The sequence below is a fragment of the Puma concolor genome, chromosome A3, assembly GCF_028749965.1.
Source record: "Puma concolor isolate L17-30 chromosome A3, mPumCon1.1.hap2, whole genome shotgun sequence".
NCBI classification, from domain to species: Eukaryota; Metazoa; Chordata; class Mammalia; order Carnivora; family Felidae; genus Puma; species Puma concolor.
In genome coordinates this window covers 115,840,471-115,863,277 of record NC_141669.1, presented here as the reverse complement: position 1 = coordinate 115,863,277, position 22,807 = coordinate 115,840,471, and the positions used below count along the sequence as shown (strand labels likewise).

At 38.9% G+C, this 22,807-nt stretch overlaps 1 protein-coding gene across 6 annotated transcripts in view; it reads right to left on the bottom strand.

Annotated features, from left to right (window-relative positions):
- Positions 1 to 22,807, bottom strand: part of CBFA2T2 (CBFA2/RUNX1 partner transcriptional co-repressor 2) — a 139,543-nt gene that overhangs the window by 70,321 nt on the left and 46,415 nt on the right. Inside the window, exon 1 of one of the 6 annotated variants that reach the window (XM_086701995.1) lies at positions 16,604 to 17,825. The exons of the other annotated variants lie outside the window; for them this stretch is intronic. The gene's annotated coding sequence lies outside the window, so the exon portion shown is untranslated. Of the gene's footprint in view, positions 1 to 16,603; positions 17,826 to 22,807 lie in introns of those variants that run through there. 6 annotated transcript variants of the gene reach the window in all.

The following is a 22,807-nucleotide window of genomic DNA, read 5'->3' as shown; positions in this document are numbered from 1 at the left end:
GGTATGGGAAAGATGGAATAAACATGGCAATAAATGAACTGGGAAAAGTACCAACTATGGGATCTCATGAACAACTCCACCCAATACAGAATGTAAGTTCTAGGGATGAAGCACGCTCTATGTTTGGAATGGTTTATCTTGCATTCTTCCTCCAAACCCCATGCTTCTTCAGCAAGTAGGAAGACAGATATGAATATGCTGCCGCTAAAGGCTACAGCTGCACCTTGCAGATGTCAGGCTGTTAGCTCTGTGATCAGCAGCCATGCTATACGCGTTGCTGGCTCCCTCCAGGTCACCGCCCCATCAGTCAGCACTATGACTGTGCCCAGAGAATTGTGAGAGGTTCTTCCTGTTAGGCAGCACCCTTTGGAATCAAGCAAAAGAAAAACAACTTATCTGGGAAATGATATTCGTCATAGAAATTTCTCTTCAAGATTTTATATCCTTGCCTCTTAATGAACAAGCTTGGGGAAAAATTGCTGATATGATGACAATGTCCTACTTTTTTCCTCCATGAAAATAAAAATACTACCACCTGGTTTTTATTTCCCCGTCCCTGGGGGGGCTATTATGAAGATAAAAAGCCTTCAAAATTAAAAGCACAATGCAAATACAAGGCTATTATTACAGTGGGGAATGAATCCAAACAACATAAATGGAAAGTAGATGGGCACTTTGGCAGGGTGAATAACCGTATCTGCCATCACAGTAAACTTCTAAGTTCCAACATCTACTTATAGATTATGAGGAGATCTCCAATAGAAATTAAACAGGCATACAATCTATAAAACAGACTGTTCCCTCTCCACAAATTGCCCTGCCTTCCTTGTCTCAGGCACTTTGGAAACTTTTACTTTAAGGCCCAACTCAAACCTCATCTCATTAGCCCACCTAGAGACTCCTCAACTGCACTCTGACAGAATTAAACTTTCCCACATCTGCACTCTCGCAGCCCCTTACAAATGTCTGTGCGATGTCATTTGTCAAGCTGTACTACCATTTTTTGTGCCTGTCTCTCTCCACTAGCCCACAGGGTTCCTTGAGCTCTTCGCTTGGAAATTACCTAGCATATCTGATACACAGTATAGCCTAGAACTCTTTTCCTAATTCCAGTTAACTAAAATGTAATACAGAAAGGTTTCTATACCTCTTCTATTACAGCAGAACTTCCCAAACTATAATCCAAGAAACAGTGAAGAGGTGTGAATGATTGGGTATACTGAAGTATTGATTTCCTCAGCCTGGGATGGCCAATCAGAACTTACCAATTTTTCGGTGTGCTGTGATGGGAAAAGGTTGAAAAGCCCTGTATAAACCCATAATGCAGATTTAATTTTTATAAAATATTAAACTAATAGAAAAGTAGAGTTAAACACTACACAAATGGTGACATCAACTGAGGCATCCAGAAAGAACATGACTAGAGACTCTTCAACAAATGGTTCTGGGAAAAACTAGACAGCTATGTGCAAAAGAAGAAACTGGACCACTTTTTTCACCATTCACAAAAATAAATTCAAAGTGGATTAAGGACCTAAATGTGAGACCTGAAATCATAGAAATCCCAGAAGAGAGCACAGGAACTGACACTGGCCATAACAACTTTCTAGGTATGTTTCCTGAGGCAAAGGAAACAACAGCAAAAATAAAACTATCTGGATTACATCAAAATAACAAGCTTCTGCACAGCAAAGGAAACAATCTACAAAACTAAAACACAACCTAAGGAATGGGATATGTTTGCAAATGACATATCCAATAAAAGGTTAGTATCCAAAATATATAAAGATGAGGCACCTGTTTGGTTCAGTCAGTAGAGCATGCAACTCCTGATCTCAGAGTTGAGATCAAGCCTCACGTTCAGCACAGAGATTACTTAAAAAAACAAAAACCCAAATTATATAAAGAACTTACATAACTCTACACAAGAGAAAAAAATCCAAGTAATCCAAATAAAAATGGGCAGAAGACATGAACAGAAATTTCTCCAAAGAAGACATACCGGGGCACCTGGGTGGCTCAGTCGGTTAAGCATCTGACTTCGGGTTAGGTCATGATCTCACTGTTCATGAGCTCGAGCCCCTCTTTGGATGAGCTCAAGCCCCACTTCTGTCTGTCTCTCTCTCTCCCTCTTTCCGCCCCTCATGGGATTCTCTCTCTCTCTGCCCATCATTCGCTTGTATCCTCCCTCTCTCTCTCTCTCTCTCTCAAAAAAGAAGAAGAAGACAACGACGACAACGACATACATATGGCCAACAGACACATGAAAAGCCGTTCAACATCATTCATCATTGGGGAAACGCAAATCAAAACCACAATGAGATACCACCACACATGGGTCAGAATGGCTAAAATCAAAAACATAAGAAACGATAACTGTTGGCGAGGATGTGGAGAAATAGGAACCCTCATGCACTATTGCTCAGAATTCAATCTGAACAGCCACTGTGGAAGACAGTACAGAGGTTCCTCAAACAAAATAAAAATAAAACTACTTTATCATCCAGTAATTCTACTGCTGGGTACTTACCCAAAGAATGCAAAAACACTAACTAAAAAGGATACATGGGTGCGCTCATGGGGGTGCTGGGTGGTTTCATCAGTTTAATGTCCGACTTTAGCTCAGGTCATGATTTTGGGGTTCATGAGCTTGAGCCCCACATGCAGCTCTCTGCTGTCAGTGAGGAGCCTGATTGGGAACCTCTGTTCCCGTCCCCTCTCTGCCCCTCCCCCACTTGTGAGTGTGCCCATGTGCTCTCTCTCCAAAAAAAAAATCATTAAAATAAAAAGGACACATGTTACCCCTATGTTACTGCAGCAGTATTTATAATAGCTGAATTATGGAAGCAACCTTAGTGTTCATCGTTAGATGAAGAAAAAAGATGTGGTATATATATATATATATATATATATATATATATATACACACACACACACACATATATCTACATATATGTATATAGGTGTATGTAGATATATACATAGATATATATGTAGATATCTATATATATCTACACCACATCTTTATACATATACGTGTGTGTGTGTAGAGATAGATAGATAAATATATACATAGATAAATATATATATCTATCTCTACGTGTATACAAACACACATACACTGGAATATTATATAGCCATAAAAAAGAATGAAATCTTGCCATTTGCAACATTGATGGAGCTACAGAGTATAACACTAAGTGAAATAAGCCAATCAGAGAAAGGCAAATACCATGATTTTACTCATGTGGAATTTAAGAAACAAAACAAATGAACAGAAGAAAAAAAGAAAGAAGGAAAGGTGGGGGGAGGAGAGAGAAACCAAAAAAACCAGACTCTTAACCATAGAGAACAAACAGATGGTTGGGGGGGGGGGGGTAATGGTGAAATAGGTAAAGATTATTAAGAGTACACTTAACATAAGGAACACTGATTAATATATGGAAACTATAATGTACACCTGAAACGAACAGAACACTGTATATTAACTACACTGGAATTAAATTTTAAAATATAAATGAAATAAAGAAAGAATATGACTAGAATAACTGTTTCACGTACTGTTCATTAGAAAATAAATGTTTCAGAACACTGGCATCAGGTAAAGCATCATATCCTGAAAGAGAAAAATAACACAGCCACCTCGCAGAGCAGTCAGTCTGTGTAAACACCATATGGTTTGCTAATTTAATCAAAAAGAACCCCAGAATTTACTTTTTTGTCCTGCAGATAAAAAATGAAAATAAAGTTGCTAGAAATATTTCAGAAATTATTTTGCCACCCCCAGATGTCTAATAAAATACATACAGCACTCAAGCTTATTTGTCCTTTTTAAAACCTCCCCTTGAAAGCAAGCACAAAAACTCTTTACAGGCCACATTAAAACCAATAACTGATCAGCTCAGTCTTTTCATTTTCATTTGTATTTTAAAACCAATCATTACTTTTGAATCACACCCTTCCCCCAATCCAGTTCAAACCCTCTGACCATCAGGGTGCCTGGGTGGCTCAGTGGGTTAAGCATCCTGCTTCCGCTCAGGTCATGATCTCATGGCTCAGGGGTTTGAGCCCCACATCAGGCTCTATGCTGACAGCTCAGAGCCTGGAGCCTGCTTCAGATTCTGTGTCTCCCTCTCTCTGTACCCCTGCCCACTCATGCTCTGTTCTCTCTCTCTCTCTCTCTCTCTCTCTCTCTCTCTCTCTCTCTCTCAAATAAATACTCAAAACATAATAAAATAAATTAAAACAAAAAAAAAAACCCTTTGGCCCTCTATTCAACCTTCAACAAAATTCCGACTGTCACCATCTCTTGCCTAGATTATAGTAATCATCTCAAAATGGTCTCCCTGATTCTAAAACAACACCTATAAAATTCACTTTTTGCCCAGAAGCTTCCATCATCAAAAATGTCAATCAAGTCACACTTCCCTGATTAAAAACAAAAACAGGGCCACTTGGCTAGCTTAATCCAGAGAGCATGCAACTCTTGGTATCAGTGTGGTGAGTTCAAGCCCCCCATGCTGGGTGTGGAGCCCACTTAAAAAAACACACACACAAAAAAAACAGACTCTAAGAGTCTTAATCCTACTTTCTACATTGTTCCTAAATTGAGGCTCCTGGACACAGCATAGAATATGCTGTATAATTAAGACACTGACTACCTCCATAGGCTTATTATTCTCCACTTTTGACCTCATATTTTGTGGAACTCTTCTCTTAATCTTCTTAATCTTCATTCATACATGTACGGCTGGCCTGGATATCACCTCTTCACGGCATATCTTTCCTGATTCACTAAGCTAGGATAAAAGACTCTTCTAGATAGGTGTTCTTACTTTTTGTTTTAGCTAAAAGGTTAGTGTATGGCTGAGTGGCAATAGCTCCATTTCACTAAGGATCCTTCCCCAAATTCCTTGGCTTTGAACCTCTGCTGGTTTTAAGGGCTTTTATATCTTTTATCACATACCACCTCAAAACCCATGTGGATACAGGTGAATGTTGAAGTAAAAAGACCTTGTAAATTATTTGTAGAGAAGAGCAGATTTTTGTTATCAAATTAGTCTTCTACTCTATGTTTCACATGTACCTTTCCAGGCCTCACTGAGAGCTATACTTCTTTCAACCTTACTCCAAATTCTTGAGCCTCTCACTTGGTGATTTACTGCCTACGCTCAAAAAGATAAATGCAACATCACCAGTAGAGTCAAGATTGTACCGCACAAGGAACTATCATCCTCGATCTTCATCATAGTATTGACTCAAAAGGTGAGAAGCACAGTGTCACATTAAGTGCTGAACCCTGTATATCCATCATCTCTTTGCATTCTCAAAATCACCACCTAAAAGATGGGACTATCCTTACCCTTTCTATACTTTCCTCAACTTAACCTGGATCTTCATTCTTTTTTTTTTTTTTTAATTTTTTTTTCAACGTTTATTTATTTTCGGGACAGAGAGAGACAGAGCATGAACGGGGGAGGGGCAGAGAGAGAGGGAGACACAGAATCGGAAACAGGCTCCAGGCTCCGAGCCATCAGCCCAGAGCCCGATGCGGGGCTCGAACTCACGGACCGCGAGATCGTGACCTGGCTGAAGTCGGACGCTCAACCGACTGCGCCACCCAGGCGCCCCTGGATCTTCATTCTTAAGCCCTTCCCTTTCCCTTTCTCCTTAGCACTTCTCATTTTTGTAACATACATATCAAACATTTAAAAAATACATAAAACATATATATTGTAGACTACATATCTATTACTTATTAATCATCTTTATTAACTGTCTTTCCCATAGAATTTAATCTCCATGAAGGCAGGGGCTGTGCTTTACTTACTAATGTAACTTCAATGCCTACAGCAGTGCCTGGCACACACGGAATGAGCACGTAAGTATTTAAATGAATGGGTGAATACCAATGAGGGCCGATGTGATAATTATTTGAAAGCACTCTTCTCTCTCTCTCAACATTCATTCCATCAACAAGTTCAGAAAACTCAACCTACCCCCAAAACATACCAAACCAGCTATCCTCCACCACCATGAACCTAATCCAAACTTGTCATTTTTTTTTTACTTCTGGTTGTGTTGCTTTCAGCCATGCCCCCATACAATTCTCTCTGTACCACAGGAAGCGTGATCTTTATAAAATATAAAGGAGGCCATGTTACTTCCCCTTCAATGGCTACCCATCATGCTTAGAATAAAATCCAAATTCCTCACCCTGGCTTACAAAAGTCTACAGGAACTGTTTCCTATCTAACTTCCTACCTTCTCTTCATCTACTACCCTGTAGCTATACTAGCCATTGTTCTACCCATTGACCCATATCAAGCTCATTCCCACCAGAAGACCTCTGCACTGCTTTCCTCTGTCTGGAATAGTATTACATCTGATATCCCCTAGGCTAACTTGTTTATGCTATTCAGACAATAGCTCAGTTTACTTCTTTTTTTTTTTTTTTTTTTTTAACGTTTATTTATTTTTGAGACAGAGAGAGACAGAGCATGAACGGGGGAGGGTCAGAGAGAGCGAGAGGGAGACACAGAATGGGAAACAGGCTCCAGGCTCTGAGCGGTCAGCACAGAGCCCGACGCGGGGCTCAAACTCACAAACTGTGAGATCATGACCTGAGCCGAAGTCGGACGCTCAACCGACTGAGCCACCCAGGCGCCCCTCAGTTTACTTCTTTAGGCAGCTCTAAACTGACTATCAATACCCTCTATTTTTAACTGTATCTATTTCTTTTATCTGAACTTAGAAGTATTTCTTAAAAAAATCTCAAACTTTCACGAAAAGTACAAAGAAACCTTTTCATACCATTCACCCAATTTCACTAATTAACTTACCTATTTCTGTTTATCATTATCTGTTTACCTACTTACCTATCTACCCATCTACTCACTCTACCACTCATTCTACAGTTTTTTGTCTCAACTGTCTGAAAGTAAGCGGACATGATACCCCCTACCCTTTAAATATTTCAGGGCAGAGGGGCACCTGGGTGGCTCAGTTGGTTGGGCGTCCAACTTCAGCTCAGGTCATGATCTCACAGTTTGTGAGTTCGAGCCCTGCATCGGGCTCTGTGCTGACAGCTCAGAGCCTGGAGCCTGCTTCAGATTCTGTGTCTCCCTCTCTCTCTGCCCCTCCCTGGCTCACACTGTCTCTCTCTCAAAAATAAATAAACATAAATATTTCATAGCATAATTGCTAAGAGCTAGGATATCTGCTTATATAACCACAGTATGTGACCAAAATAACTGACATTAATAACGTAGCACTCTCTAATCTATAGACCTTATCTAAAATCCATACAGAAAAGCAAGTTTGAGGGGTCTCTGAGGACCAGGACAAGGTGGAAAAGTTGGTCACTTTATTGCACAATGAAATACTACTCAGCCCTAAAAACAAACTATTGATACATGCAGTAACATGCATGAATCCTAAATGCATTAGGCTAAGTGAAAGAAGCCAGACACAAAAGGCTACATACCCTATGATTCCATTTATATGACATTCTGGAAAAGGTAAAACTAGGACAGAAAACAGGAGTGCCTGGGTGGCTCAATTAAGCGTCTGACTTTGGATCAGGTCATGATCTCACAGTTCACGAGTGTGAGCCTGCATCAGGCTCTGTGCTGACAGCTCAGAGCCCAGAGCCTGCTTCAGATTCTGTCTCCCTCTCTCTCTGCCCCCTCCTGCTTGTGCGCACGCTCTCTCTCTCTCTCAAAAATAAATAAAAAACATTTAAAAATTTTTTTTAAAAAAGGGCAGAAAACAGATAAGTATTTGCCAGAGGCTGGAGGGAAGTTAAGGCAGGGGGACTGACTAAAATGATACTAATAAGTGTAAATATAGTAGTAACCTACTAAATATAAATAGATCAGTTACCAAGTAAAAGAATATTTCTAGACTGAATTCAAACAAACAAAATCCAAATATTTGATATAAGACTCATTTGATATAACTCATGTCTAAACCCTAGCAATACTGAAAGGTTAAAAAAATGATGAAAAAAGGCAAATGGATTAGCAGGTATTAAATGTTAATATTAGAGAAAATAGGCTTTAATCCAAAAAGCATGACTGCAGACCCCCCAAAAAAGGTCATTATCCCAATGATAAAGGAATGATTCACAAGGAAAATATAATAATCCTGAACAAAGTATGTACTCAACAACACATGTTCAAAAACAAAATTTTGATAGAATTGCAAAGAGAAATGGACAATACACAATCACAGTGCAAAGTTTTAATACATCTTCTTAAAAACCAGTAAGATTGAAAAATTAGCATAAGAACAACATATATGAACAACACAAGTCTGACAAATGGAAATGTTCATTAGGCAGTAAGATGATATCATAGCTCAAAAGACAAATATGATTTGGGCACCTGGGCGACTCGGTTGGATGTCCGACTTCGGCTCAGGTCATGATCTCAGGCTCATGGGTTCGAGCCCCATGCTGGGCTCTGTGTGACAGCTCAGAGCCTGGAGCCTGCTTCAGATTCTGTGTCTCCCTCTCTCTGCCCCTTCCCACACCCCTCAAAAGTAAATAAACATTTAAAAAAATTTTTTTTGAATACAAATATAGTTTAAAGATAAATTTAGGGGCAGGGTCACCTGGGTGGCTCAGGGTCACCTGGGTGGCTAAGCGTCCGACTTTGGCTCAGGTCATGATCTCACAGTTCCTGACGTGAGATCCAGCCTGGAGCCTGCTTTAGATTCTGTGTCTCCCCCTCTCTCTGCCCTTCCCTTGCTCAGGCGCCCTCTCTCTCTCTTAAAAATAAATAAACATTAAAAACAAATTAAAAAAAAAAGTTTAGGGGCGACTGGATGACTCTGTTGGTTGAGCATACAACTCTTCATTTTGGCTCAAGTCATGATCTCACAGTTCATGAGATCGAGACCCTCACTGGGCTCTACACTGACAGTGTGGAGCCTGCTTGGGACTCTTTCTCTCCCCCTCTTTGTGTCTCTTTTCAAATAAATTAAACATTTTTAAAATGAAAATACAAAAAACCAAAAATGACATAAACCTAAAAGTCATGAGCATATAGGTGTGGGTAAAGCCATAGGAAGATGAGATTGTACAGTATACTTAAAGGGTATTGAGCAGTCACCCTCAAAAGAGCAGAAAATACGGAGTATGGAATAGTCTCTTAAAGTCTATCTTAAAACTCACCTACTATTTTCATTTGTCCAGCTAGGTGTATATATTGACGTGTATATGCAAAATGCATGAAAATAGAATAAAGTGACACACTAAAAAGAAACAAACCAAAAAGTTGAAGGACCTTCAAATACTTGTACTGAAGTGTTTGGAAGTGATTCCAGAAGGGCGTCTGGGTGGCTCAGCTGTTAAGCGTCTGACTTTGGCTCAGGTCATGATCTCATGGTTTGTGAGTTCAAGTCCCACACTGGGTGAGCTCAAGCCCCACATCAGGTGAGCTTGAGCACTGCCCCAGATACACTTCTAATTTTATTCACTTTCCAAAATAAAGACGGATGGGGCACCTGGGTGGCTCAGTTGGTTAAGCTGAGCTGTACTGACAGCTCAGAGCCTGGAGCCTGCTTCAGATTCTGTGTTTCCCTCTCTCTCTGCCTCTCCCCTGCTCACACTTTCTGTCTCTCAAAAATTAACATTGGAAGAAAAATTCAAAACAAAATAAAGACAGAAAACATTTCTGTATCAATTACTAAGCCTGGCATCTTCTTCCTACTTTAGACATTATTGAAAAGCAGAACCAGGATGGGAGGGTGGCAAGTGAGCTTCCTCGGGCCCAAAATTTCAGGGCAGAGCCAACCCTGGGAATGAGTGCCTCAAACTTTGTTGGGGAACCTCATTTGCCTCACCAGTCCCAGTTCTGTTGAAGAGTTTCTACTATTGTTCTTTGGGCAATCAAAGTCCAGGTGGCTATCGGCCATGCTTCCTTTCTTGGGGCAACAGAAGTATGCTGTGCTTTTGAATATACAGTTCCCATTCAAAAACAAAAAAAGCTACTGTCAGCTTCATCATGGCATTAGACCCAGGAAGGGTATGGACAACTTATCTCATTAAATGGGATGAAGAGAAAATCAGTCTCACACTAGACTGCAGATTCCTTTTCCTATGAACGAATAAAAGAGCTCTATTTCTGTTTCGCCAGGCCACTAAAGGAAAACCCCATTCTTTATGAGCAACAAAAAGAAAAAACTTTCAAGACCACTTGCACACACCTTGAGACAATAATATCTGATGCAATATCATGCCTACTACAATCAGTCCCAACTTTTACTAGCTCCAAACTTCAAAAGAAAGCACTTAATTGGGAGTCAGGAGACTATTTCAAATCTCAACTCTCCCCTTTCTTGACCTCTCTAACCTTCCATTATCTCCACTGCTTAAATGAGGCAGCAAATTTAAAACCTCTCAAAAAACTCTTAAAAACTACAGATCCTAATCTGTTCTAACTGTAATCACACCACCTTACCTAGAGGCTTGCCTTCCTAGGAGCTGTCAGATACAATGCTGGCTGCTAGGGGCTCTTCAAATTCTAGGACCTTTTAAAACTCAAAATCCCAGAAGAGAAAGTAAAAGAAAAAAAACGGAGGAGGAGGAGGAGAAGAAAGGCAAAAAGACATTTTCCTAACAGAAATGGCTTTAAATTCTATAATTAATTATGATAGAAGTACCACAGAGCTAATACTGTGGTATTAATTTTAGTTTAAAATACTGAAATTGTTACTTTAAATATCAGAATTATTAAAAAACTTAATTTGAAAAGTTGTAAACTCAAGATTTTACCTTAAGACCAGGTTGCACAGCCAAACATTGAGCAGTCAAAAGATCTTAGTCAATTACCTCCCCTGTGATTTTCTGGGCTATTTACTTGTAAAAGCTACCAGTACCAGATTCTGTTCACTGACAGATTCGGTAGTGACTTTGTCAAGGTCACAATCAGGAGCCAATAACAATTTCAATTTAGGGTTTTAAGCCTGGTAACCTGTTTGAGATTACAATCTTGATTTAGGCCAATATAACCAAAATAGAACACTTAAATTTGTTTACAGATGAAGGAGGAAAGAAGTCTAGGACATCAAATTCCTCGCTGTGGTATTTATCCTAATAAATAAACTGGAACAACCATTTGTGCAAACATAGAAGTCAAGCAACACAATGCAAAATTAAAGGATTTAACTAATTCTAATTGCATGCAGTTTTCCCACAAAACATATTATCATTTTAAACTAGGCCCCTTTCCTAACATACTGCCCATCCCAATTAAATTTAATAAACTGAAAAGCAAATGACCAAAACTTCTGTGTCCCCCACCCCCACCCTAGAAGCTTACTGGGCATGGTTTGCTTGAATGTTATGAGTGTAGTATGAAATATTTAAACCAATGACTAAAATTTTCCATAAAAGCCCATCCAAAGTCTAAAAAGCTTTACCACTCAGAAACAGATTCATCTCCAGACATTTAGAAGATTTACTATTCCACTTACAACACTCTGGTTTTTTTACGTTTAATATTTAGGTAGGAGGTGGTAAAGGGGGAGAAAGAGGGTGTAATTAGTTTTGCTTGTAAAACGTTCATCACAGTTGTAGTGCCAACTGAGCTATACAGCCTATTGGGGGTCTAATAGATTTCAGGGTATTATAGTTTGAGTAATAGAGGTGGGGGTTGTGGTGGAAATCAATAAATGGCTACTACTTCTTTGCACAGACCCATATGGAAGTAATCAAGCGCAAGGGTGGCAGCTGGGGCCAATAACAGTCACCTGCAGTTGAGGGACATGGGGGTTTCAGATGGGTTTTTAATGCTAATTTCCTACAGAAACAATGAGCTAGAAAGAGCAGAGTAACAGACGAGGCCGGATGAAGAGAGACCAGCCAGAACAATGGCTGCACCTGGTGCTGGGAGCAGAGGGACAGAGCCGGCACGCGCCCGCCGGCAGCAGAGGGCACATCTGTCACCCTCCAAGCGGCCCATCCCCCAGCTCTTCCAGCAGGGTAAGTAACGCAAGGTCCCTAAACATTAACAGCTTGCCACACAGCAACAGGTTTGAGTTTTTAAGGCTGCTGCATTCTCTACACGCACCCTTCTCCCATGACTAAGAATTAGTTAAGGAAGCAGGGTTGGTTCCTCGTCAGTCTGAAGAGAGACTTACTGAAAATGTGCAAAAAACACATTTTAACTAAGTCTTTGGTTTACTTTGATGTTTAAGGGGAACTAAGAAAAATCATATGGAAAGATAAATCTTATTCAGTATTCATGCAGCGGGCATCATGCTTACTACTTTCTAACTTTATTCTTAATTTAATTATTGTTAAATCACAATAACGTGTATTTTTACCTGTTTTACAGGTGAGGAAATTAGGGCTTAGAGGTGAAGGCTAAATCAGCTCATGGTTACATAGCCTAATGCCAAAGTCTATATGCAATCTATTCACTGCCTTTCCTCCACCAGCCCTACCACAACCAAATGAAAATACATACTGTATTTACTTCAGAACTCCAGCTATGAGAAGCAAGTGCAGACACATGTACATATGTACTCTATACAGACTTGCACCCCACCTAGCTAGGTAGGCATCTCCAACAAGCAGCTCAGGATTGAATAATAACAGGATTTCCAGTAGTTGCTTTAAACAAGCACAAAAAGTGGCTTTTGCAGGTTTAGGCATGCTTTAGAAAAGCAAATCCATGTGCATTTTAAGTTTCCCAGAATAAATGTGATGCCACATAAGTCTTAAAAGTTAAACACTGTTTGGAAAGCCCATCAACCAGTGAAAATATAAAAGCCAGTTACAGTGGGTTGTTTTTCTGCAAGATACACTCATCACCAATTCCTGTATTTATTGACTTCAACTTGGAGGGAAAATTAACCCATACAGTCCAGAGTAGAAACCTTTTAAATTAGACCTTCCTGTGGGTGCCTGGGTGGCTCAGTCGGTTGAGCATCCAACTGCATCTCAGGTCATGATCGCGTGGTTTGTGGGTTCAAGCCTGCATCGGGCTCTGCGCTGACACCTCAGCTCAGAGTCTGGAGCCTGCTTCAGATTCTGTGTCTCCCTCTCTCTCTGCCCTTCCCCCACTCACGCTCTGTCCCTTTCTCAAAAATAAATAAACATTAAAAAGAAATTTTAAATTAGACCTTCCTGGTTTAAAAAAGAGGTGGGGGATATGTGTATATCTATCTATAGATAGGTAGATAGAAATAGATAGAAATACAGATATAGACATAGATATAGACAGATAAATATCTCAGAACCATGCAATTACTTTTGGATTTGGAAACATAACAGCCAGGCATAATGGAAAGAACAGTAGAAATTAACACTGTGTAGCTATGCATTTGACAAAGTCTTATTTAAGGCACCGGGGTCTAATGGAAAGTGAACCTTTCCATGCACCCACCAAGCTTCTTTGGACAAGAAGTCTAAATGCTTCTGTCCTAAGTTCTGATCAAATACTGTCCCTCGTGAAAGTTCCCTGATTGCCTGAGTTAATCGTCAGGACTTACCCACTTTTTTGCATTCATGTACATTCTATCTCCTCTATGTGACATTTTTTATCCCTTACCATATCATCACATACGACAGTCAAAAAATGTTTGTAGGGGCACCTAGGTGGCTCAGTCGGTTGAGCATCAGACTTCAGCTCAGGTCATGATCTCACAGTTCATAGGTTCAAGCCCCACATCGGGCTTGCTGCTGTCAGCGCAGAGTTGGCTTGGGATCCTCTGTCCTCTTCTCTTTCTGCCCATCCCCCCCTTGCTCTCTCTCTCAAAAAGAAACAAACATTTAAAAAACAAACAACTTTTTTTAAAAGAAAAAAATGTTTGTAAAATCAATGTCCTGAAAACTCAGAAGACAATTCCAGTCCAAGCTCAACAACCAAGTAGGGTAATTAAACTAGGCCAAGCAGACTTTTTACAACTCTACTACCCTTCCATCAATTTTCCTTACCTATAAAATAATGCATTTGTGATTAGATTGTCCTTAAGATCCTCTTCAATCCTAACACTTTTTATAGGTCATCATTGGGGGCTTATGAACACTTCTAGTGTGGCCTTAAAATAACCTTCAATGAACTGACTCAACCAATCTTTCAGATTCACTTGAATTCTTCCAGTTGTGTATAAAAGATGTTCATTCAAACTCAAAACGCATCCTTCCTTGATATTTCAAAGATGCAATTTAAATGTCATTATCCCCAACTCCAGTTTACTGACATTATTGTATTATATAACTTCAGTCCAACATGGACCCTTGATATGAAAAAAATCCTTGGTTGGGTCATTCCTGGAAGCCAATTTAGGAAGTTTCTTCTTTTCACAGCAGTAAAGCTTCTCACAATGCTTTCATGGTCTTCAGAAAGTACTATGATTTTCTCTAGTATTCAATTCAAAGATTATCTTGGTTACTACCTCAGTAACAAGCAGCTACTCTCCTGAACTGTGTGGGTCCTGCAAGGACTTTTAATCAACCACCTTTACTTGCAATCAGTGGATCTTCACATATTATAATGTATATCATTTACCATTTTTTAATGCTTCTTGAAACTCTAGCATCAAAAGTATTCCTAGTATGGACATACAGCACATGGAAATCTCTTTGGTAAGCCCTTCATAGTAGGCCCAGCCTATGCTATACTTCAGCAGTGAAACAAGGAGCACATCTCCCAGGGTGCCCAGAAGTGCTTGCTCACTGAAGGACTATCATGTAAATTCCATATATCCTCTCAAATATTTAGACAAGTCCAGCAAGATGGTGAACCCTTCACCTATCAAAACAGAAACTCAAATATTCTTTTCTTTTTTTTTTTAATGTTTATATTTGAGAGAGACACAGCACAAGCAGGGCAGGGGCAGAGAGAGACAGAGACAGACTCTGAAGCAGGCTCCAGGCTCTGAGCTGTCAGCACAGAGCCTGATGCAGGGCTCAAACCCATGAGCCGTGAGATCATGACCTGAGCTAAAGTTGGAGGACGCTCACTAACTGAGCCACTCAGGCACCCCAAAGCTTGAATATTCTTACTAAATCATTTAGCCAATCTGGTAAAACAGAATACTTATATAAAAAGATTCCTTTAAAAAGTCTCCCCCACCTCAAGAAATGTGACTGTAAAGTTGAAAGAAAAAACTGAATTGTACTGTCCTCTTAAAATAATTACCTAAATGACATTAGTGAATGTTGAAGAACTTTAAGGAATAAATGTATTTTATTAAGTCCCTATTTGAGAACTAGCAGAATTTTCAACAATAAAAAATACAATTTGAACAGTGTTGTAACAAAGCAATATAATTCAGTATCTCACTCCTGTTGACTTTTTCGGAAGTTCTATTCTGATATAACAGGCTTATTTACATTACAATAGTTAAAATGCTTTCCAAATCATTTATAATCATAGCAAGGCTTAACAAAGAAAGCATATATATCATTTATAACAGATACAGATGATCTGGGAGGTAGGTACAGTGAGAGGAAGGTACCCTGAAAACTAGAATCCTAGGCAAGATTCATTCTTAGCCTGAGAGTTTGAAGTTAAAGATGCAAAGGTTTATGGGGCACCTGGCTGTCTCAATAGGTGGAGCGTGGGACTCGTGATCTTGGGGGTTTGAGTCCAAGTCCCACGTTGGGTATGGGTATTTTTATTTGAAAAATAAAATCTTAAAAAAAAAAATGCAAAGGGTTTAGGAACGAATCACAGGAAAATAACGAATATCTAGAAACTTCTGAAACTAATTTGAATGCCTTCTATGTGCCAAATTTACCCAATAATGACAACAGGCAGGAAGTGCACAAAATAGAGGCTTAAAGAGAGTAAGTAGCTTGCTTGAGACCAAAAACCTAGTGAAAAATGGCTGTACAGTATGTGTAACTCCCAAACCCATGCTTTTCCCTTAGCTATCTGCATTTGGAGGCCTGGAAGACATGCATACAATGTACAGAAATAGCAAAAAGCTAAATTATGCTGCACAAATAACAAGCACTATAGAATACAGTAGCTATGTACATGTGAATTTATTTTATGACAAAACTACTCCAAACTCACAATTCAAGTCAGATTTGTGATGTTACTTGTTTATTTTGTACGTAGGAAGTAAATAGAAGAAATCAGCATGGGGTAAAATGTAATGAAGAAAAAAAGCCAACTACATTACAATTAAAAGATACTGCTAAGTTTTTCTGTCATTCTTTTAGTTGTAATTTACCTGAATACAGTGAAATAAAATCTGACAATAAGGAAGAGTATTTTATGAGCCATCTTTTTAACACTGCCTATTTGTATTATGCATACTAAGGGAGAAAAAATTTCCCTCAACATATCACAGACTCTATGTAGAATACTTTACAGAAATATTTGTGAGACTACTTTCCTAGCCATAGAATTCATATTATATCTGATTCAAGTTTCCATTCAAAATAGCATGGCATTCAAATATAAAGGTGGCAACTAAAAAATGATACAGAAATATGACCAAATGAAGCATCAAATCAACACTGAGGAGCTAAACAAATATAAAACAATTCATGACATTAATCTGAAATAAGTAAAAAGCTCTGAAAGGCAGAGAATTGCCCACATTAGCCCCTAAAACTGAATTAAAAGGTACTTACCCCAAATGACCAGATTATAACAATCCAGATTCTTAATATACCAAATTTATTCAAAATAAATATAAAAAAAGCTCTTCTTTTCCTCCTCCTAATCTTCAAAGCCCAATCTGAGACCAGCCTTCCTCCTTCTTTCATTAGCTGGACATGTGTCAGCTCTCTCACATCTGCGATTTCTCACTGACTAGAGCTGCCTGTCCCATTCCAGGGAAACACAGATGGATCCCAGATGGGAAGGTCCTGCCAAACAGACCAGCTCTTCACCTTGCCAGAATCCCCAGATACAGTCAGTCTCTCTGTCTCTCTCTTTTTCTCCCTCCCTCCTGCTCCCTCTCCCTCCACTATCCTTCCAACCCTCCCTGTTACTAGGGCTCTTTGCCAGCTGATGTCACTAAGTACACACCTCCCAGTGGCTCCTGGCCAATCTGACATTAACTTGTTAAATACGTGTAATTTGTTTATGGCTGACAATAACAGCAAGGATATTGTGCAAAACCTATCTGTGCAAGTCCCTAGTGGAATAACATGTAGAGACACACATAGATACACAGACTCATATTTTTGGGAACATTCAAATGCTTAACAATTACTATTTAAAGTCCTACATATTGTCTGGTTTCTGCTATTGTTTAATAGCTTCTGCTCTTTGAGCCAGTTTTAAAATCCTACTTATGACAAATTTCTTCTTAAAATGAATGATTAAAACTCTGCTTTAACCATGCAATTGGATAAAAAAAATGTAAGGTTGCAAATTAATCTGGGGAATATAAACAGAAATGTATGTAAATGATTCACACAAGCTGCCTCTCAGATCCAGACTTGGTAGCACTGCAAAACTGGCACGTGATTAAAATAAGACAATGCAGACGACATGGTTCTGATGCTGTAAAGATTATAAATGCAAGATGGGGACACAATGCAAAAATTGTTTTAAAACAAGGCAAATAGGAATGTGAAAAATAACAATGTTTGGCATTAAAGAAACTGCTAATGCAAGTGTCAACAATGAAGAGCCAAACTAAAAAACATTTTTAGAAATAAAATAATGAGAACCCAGAGAAGAAGGACTGAACTGCTCAAGGTCAGTTTTAATCACTTAATACCTTGAAATACCTAGTATATAGCCGCTCAATTTCTAGTGAGTGAAAATTTATCACTGAAAAGTGATACTGTACTATATAGTTCAACTATAGTTACCACTGGGATATAAACTGGGTGAAGGGTCCACTGGACCTCCCTGTACATTTTTTTTTCTTGCAACCTCCTACAAATCCCTACTTTAAAATAAAAAGTTTTAAGGGGCGCGGGGGGTGGGGGAGGGGGCAGGTAACTTGGCTGCTTCCTGGGTCACATTATATGAACACATATCCTGCACTAAAAATCTCTGTGAATACAGATTAGGAATGAAACATCCTCCACACACATAATCAAACAGGTGTGGCTATAATACTCTAACCCTTAATCTTCAATCATACTTCGAATATCTGGAATCTGTAAACGATTTTTCTGTCATGGCAATTGCTGGCAAATAGGAAGAAAGACTATTTCCGTCAAGGGCAATTTACTGACTAGGTTTTGGGTCTTTAGTTCATCCCAGTGGTGGTAGTAGTAACAGCAGCAATAGCAGTGGACTAAGTGCTTCCCAAAAGTGCTAAGTGTCAGAAACTGTTTTAATTGTCAGAATCTTCACAAAAACCTTGTATTATCGGGCCTCTAAGTTAGGTATTATCATTATCTTAATGCTATAGCTAAGGAAAGTAAGGCACAAAAAGAGTTAAGTAACTTAGTTATTTAACCCCCCACCAGGTGGTCTGGATCCAAAGCCAGAACACTAAACTCTACTTTTTAATAGGAAAATGAATCAAAGGATGCTACCGGCTTTCCTGGATCACTGGTTCTGGGAGAAACCAGCCACCATGTCATGAAGACACTCATGCAGCCCTAAGTTAAAGAGGTCCATATGGTAAGGAATTGAAATCTCTTGTCAATGCCAGCATCAACTTGCTCACATACCTAGCCACTACCAACCAGCTAAATTGCCTAGGAATTCTGGCCCATAGGAGCTACATGAGTGTAAATATTTATTGTTGTTTAAAAAAAAAAAAAAAAAAAGATGGTTCTCTTGCTTCTAGCACCAGATATAGACTTTGAATACCATTTCCCTCTACAAGGAAGCCAGGCTATTTAGAAAAATAGTTGACTCCAGGTATGGGTTAGGAAACGTATAAAACTTGTCATGTCAGAAAGCAATTAAGTTACCAAAGACTTCTGGGGTTGTGTCCATGGGACTCAGGAGCCAACTTGAAAAGGCTCCCACTAACTAAGATGGGATAATTTGAGTATCAATAAAAAATAATAATTGCAATGGATCAAAACAGGCAAAATGTTAGAATTCATGAGTTCATAATAGTGCTTATAAAAAACTGATCACTGTTTGAAGGATACTAGAAAACCAATTCATTATTCTGAAACTTGTGAATTGATTATACCTACCTTTCTAATATGAATTGTACCTCTAGGTAAATACATAGTTGGTGAAAACTAAACCCTATTGAAATAATTCAACGAAAATGAAAAAATTCTATATTTGCAAAATCATTTTGCTAATCTCTAATGAAAACCATTAATGTAGGTCATGATCAATTCCCACAAATATGAGGAGAAATATATGGACATTAATGTGCCTAATGGAAGCATACCACTAATGAAGCATTCTTGAAAAAAAGGTAAATCTGAGTCTGATTGAGCCTCTAGATCTAATAACCAGCTTATAGAACACTGAGGAGACATAGGAACATGTTAATGACACCATGGGAATGCAATTAGGAAAATCCAAAATGTGAGAAAATCTATAGTGCAAACAACCCAGATTTGTAGGAAAAAAGGGGGAAGTGGGGGGAACGAAGTTGGAGTAGAAGCTATACATTAAAAGAGAAAAGACTTAAAATGCAATGTGTGAACATCATTCAGATTCCAATTTGAACAAACCAACTATAAAAAAATAACCTGATATAACTGGGAAAAATTTAAAACTCATTAGATATTTAATTATATTAAGGAATTATTTAAAACTTCTTTTGGCTATGATAATAGATTTGCTACTATTTTTAAGAAAAGTCCTTATCTTTTAAGAGATACATACAGAAACGTTTACTAAAAAGTTTATACGTGGTCTAAGATTTCAAGAGGAGCCAAAAGCACATGAGGGTCCATTTTAAGAGCAGTTTGATATTCCACAATATAAAGTTTAAAAAAAAAAAAAAGACTGGATTTCTTTAAGCAGTATGCCAAATTATGGGTGAGGCTGGCAGATGGATCGGACAATTTTTTTAAAGTAACTCAGACAAAAGGAATTGAAGTCTGACATGAGGTTTACTGTGGTACCAAAATATTCATTTACCTCACTGACCACATCATGAGTTGATACACCATCAACTTTTTTTTTTTTAATGTTTGCTTATTTTTGAGAGAGAGAGAGAGTGAGAAAGCAGGGGAGTGGCAGAGAGAGAGGGGGACAGAGGATCTGAATCCAGCTCTGTGCTGACAGCCCCGAGCCTGATGCAGGACTCAAACTCACAAATCATGAGAGATCATGACCTGAGCTGAAATCAGAAGCTCAACCAACTGAGCCACCCAGGCGCCCTGATACACCAACATACATACATACATACATACATACATACATACATACATACATACATACATACATTTATTTATTTATTTATTTATTTATTCCAACGTTTATTTATTTTTGGGACAGAGCGAGACAGAGCATGAACGGGGGAGGGGCAGGGAGAGAGGGAGACACAGAATTGGAAACAGGCTCCAGGCTCTGAGCCATCAGCTTTTAAAAATAAGAGATGAGGGGCACCTGGCTGGCTCAGGTGGTAGAGCCTCCAACTCTTGATCTCAGGGTTGTGAGTTCAAGCCCCATGAAGGGCATGGAGCCTACTTAAAAAAATAAAACAAACAAACAAACAAACAAATAAATAAATAAAAGATGAGAAGCCAATGGTGCAATACATCCAGAATAGTAAATGCAACTGCTACACTGGTTGCTTTACAACAGAATTCGTAAAGGGGTTAATTTTTTTTTTTATTTTAATGTCCTCCTATGAGAAAACTGGAATATGCTGGGGGTACTGGATTTTTGTTATATTTATATTTCCACATTAAAAGTATACATAGAGGGGCACCTGGGTAGCTCAGTCAGTTGAGTGTCTGACTCTTGATTTCAGCTCAGGTCACGATCTTGCACAGTTCATGGGATTGAGCCCTGTTGTCCGGCTCTGCGCTGACAACACGGAGCTTGCTTGTGATTCTCTCTTTCCAGCTCTGCCCCTCCCCCACCTCTCAAAATACATAAATAGTTTTAAAAAAATACACAGAAACACAAACACATTCCTCCACTTCCTAGCTGTCTGCTGAGTCTGTCTAAAAGCAACAACTACACTTTGTAGCAATGAACACATATTATTTCCAGATTTTGATTTTCTAAGCTACGTTTTCTAGTAAACCCCAACAGCTCCTTGGAGAAATGGCTGATACTGGGGGGGGGGGGGGGGGGCGGGCAAGAGAAAGTACAAGAGAAGCTTCCAACAACTTGTCCAAGAAAGTAAAGGACTACTCAGAAATGATGGAGATAAGTCAAAAAGATACTGAAGCCAGTTAGAAGGAGCTGCTATGGTCAATTATGGGACAATTTGAGCATCACAAGAAATGACAGTAATGGAATGAAGCATAACATGTAAATTAAAAACTCCATTTTTAAAAATGAATCAAGGGTGCTTAGGTGGCTCAGCTGGCTGGGTGTCCAACTCTTGATTTTGGCTCAGGTCATGATCTCAAGGTTTGTAATTTCGAGCCCCACATCAGGCTCCCTGCTGAGCATGGAGCCTACTTCAGATTCTCTCTCCTTTCTCTGCCCTTCCCCTGCTCATGCTCTCTCTCTCTCTCAAAATAAAGAAACTTTTTAAAAGTTTTTTAAAAAATAATAAAAAGAGATGATTATTTATAGCAGAGATCAGCAACCTATAGCCTGCTTACTGTTTTGGTAAATAAAGTTTTACTGGAACAAGACTATGCCCATTACTTTACATACTGTCTTTCTGTAGCTGCTTTCCCATGACAACAGCAGTTGGGACCGAGATCATGTAGCCCACAAAACCAAAAATGTTTACTATCTGGCCCTTTATAAAAAACTATGTTGAACTCCGACTTATACCAATAGGGTAGCTTTAGAAAGATTCACACACCTATTGTGGGCCAGGCATTATTCGAAGCACTGGAGATAAAGGAAAAAAAACACAAGGAAATGGAAACATTGGCCTCACATCAGGGGGTACAGGGAGGGTTAGTGAAAGGTGTATTATATGAGTACATTTGGATGAAGTGAAACTTGAAAACTGAACTAGGTTTTTTTGTTTGTTTTTGTTTTTAAAGGAGATGAAGAGTATTTCAGGCAGAGGGAACAGAATGTCTGGGAAGTGGCATGGCTAGAGTGAGGAAATGGAAGGAGTATGACTAGACAGCATTAAACCTGTAGAAGGAAGATGAAGGGGAATGACAAGCAAGGGACCAGACCACATAGAACACTGTCGAGGGGGGGCAGGCGGACAACATAGACCAATTTGTCTCAGTTTCTACATGTCAGATAATCTTGCAAACTCCTCCAAGGTCAAAGGCTGTCTCACTCACCTTTCAGTTCCACAGGGCTTGGTAACAAATGTTTAAAGTTTGAAATATATGGCTTATCAGAAAATGGAGTGTCTTGCTTTTTAGGTCATTTACAGCAAACATTTTAGGAGACACTGATTTTCTCTCATCATTCAATAGAAAGAGTACCTGTTCAGATTCAGCTATAAATGAATGATCTAAATCACTAACCCATTCATCTGTCAAATCACAGGTGAGGATGAGGTGTTATGAGGTCCTGTACAGCTTTCTTTCCTGCTTAAACTTGTTTCTTTGTCTCATTTAAACTGATTGACCATGTGGTGTATAATATCATTAAGTTAAACAATCGGAAAATAAAAGAGGTTTGGGGCTCTCCAGAAATAAGGTATGCTAACTTTCCAATTTATATGACAACATACAGATTTCTGTTTTATTAGTTATTAAGAACTTGATAATTTGCTGATTATTTGCTTTATACACTTAACATTACGAAGCTTGGAAGAATTCTGCGTCAACTTAAAAAAAAAGTGA